The following is a 1056-nucleotide window of genomic DNA, read 5'->3' as shown; positions in this document are numbered from 1 at the left end:
CAGATACGTATCCCTGAAATATGTAAATTTTGCCTTATAAAGATAAAGGACCTTTGCAGATATGATTGATTATCTTGATTTGGGGAGATTCTACTGGATTGAGCAGGTAGGCTCTCAATCCAGTCACAAGTGTTACCAGAAAGAAACAGAGGGAGGTTACCCAGACAGAAGAAGAGAAGGTGATAAGAAGACCAACAGGGAAAAACTTAAAGATGGTGGCCTTCTCGAACCAGCCAACACCTTACTTTGAGCCTATCTCCTACTAGGGTCAACCATGAGCTCTCAGATATGTGAGAATTATTCCACCAAGGTGGAGGTTTCTGTCAACCACCTGGTCAACATGCATATGCAGACTTCCTGCATCAACCTCTCTGGGCTTCTATCTCCACCTTGATGACATGTTTCTGGAAGAAAGGGATACTTCCTCCAGGAGAAACACCACATCCCTGAGCTTCCCTTGAATATGCAAAACCAGAGAGGCAGCCTCACCCTCTTCCAGGACGTGAAGAAGCCTCTCAACATGAATGAGGTAAAACCCTGGATGCTATGGAAGCCACCTTGGTTCTAGAAAAGAACTTGAACCAGGCCCTTTTGGATCTACATGCACCTGGGTTCTGCCAGTGCAGACCCCCATCTGTGTGGTTTTCTGGAGAGTCAGATCCTAGATGAGGAGGTGAAAGTCATCCAGAGGATGGCGACCACCCAACTAACTGCAGACTGGCTGAACCCCAGTCTGGACTGGGCTAGTATCTCTTCCAAAGGCTCACTCTCAAGCATGACTAGGACTTTCTGAAGCCCAGCAGCCTCTGAGGGACCCCTCTGGCATCCCTCTAGTGCCAGGGCTTGTGCCTGAGCCTCTCCCCGCAGTCACTCAACAGCTTTTTAACCACCCAGGAGCCCTCTCCCAAGCCAAGGACCAAATGGAAGCAATAAAGCTTTTTGCAGCAAACAAAACAAAACAAAGATAGCGGCCTTGAAGATTGAGGTGATGCTGTCACAAGTCAAACAATGCCAGGAGCCACCAGAAGCTCAAAAAACAAACAAACAAAAAAAAAC

At 47.4% G+C, this 1056-nt stretch overlaps 1 pseudogene; it reads left to right on the top strand.

Annotated features, from left to right (window-relative positions):
- Window positions 1–274: 274 nt before the first annotated feature.
- LOC124520319 (ferritin light chain-like) lies at window positions 275–783 on the top strand (annotated as a pseudogene).
- Window positions 784–1056: the final 273 nt, after the last annotated feature.

The sequence above is a fragment of the Lynx rufus genome, unplaced genomic scaffold (genome assembly GCF_022079265.1).
Source record: "Lynx rufus isolate CCGP_SWC_20201006 ecotype Redwood Valley unplaced genomic scaffold, mLynRuf1.p SCAF_3, whole genome shotgun sequence".
Lineage (NCBI taxonomy): Eukaryota > Metazoa > Chordata > Mammalia > Carnivora > Felidae > Lynx > Lynx rufus.
Note: the sequence above shows the minus strand (reverse complement) of the source record. Positions and strands in the feature narration are given on the sequence as shown.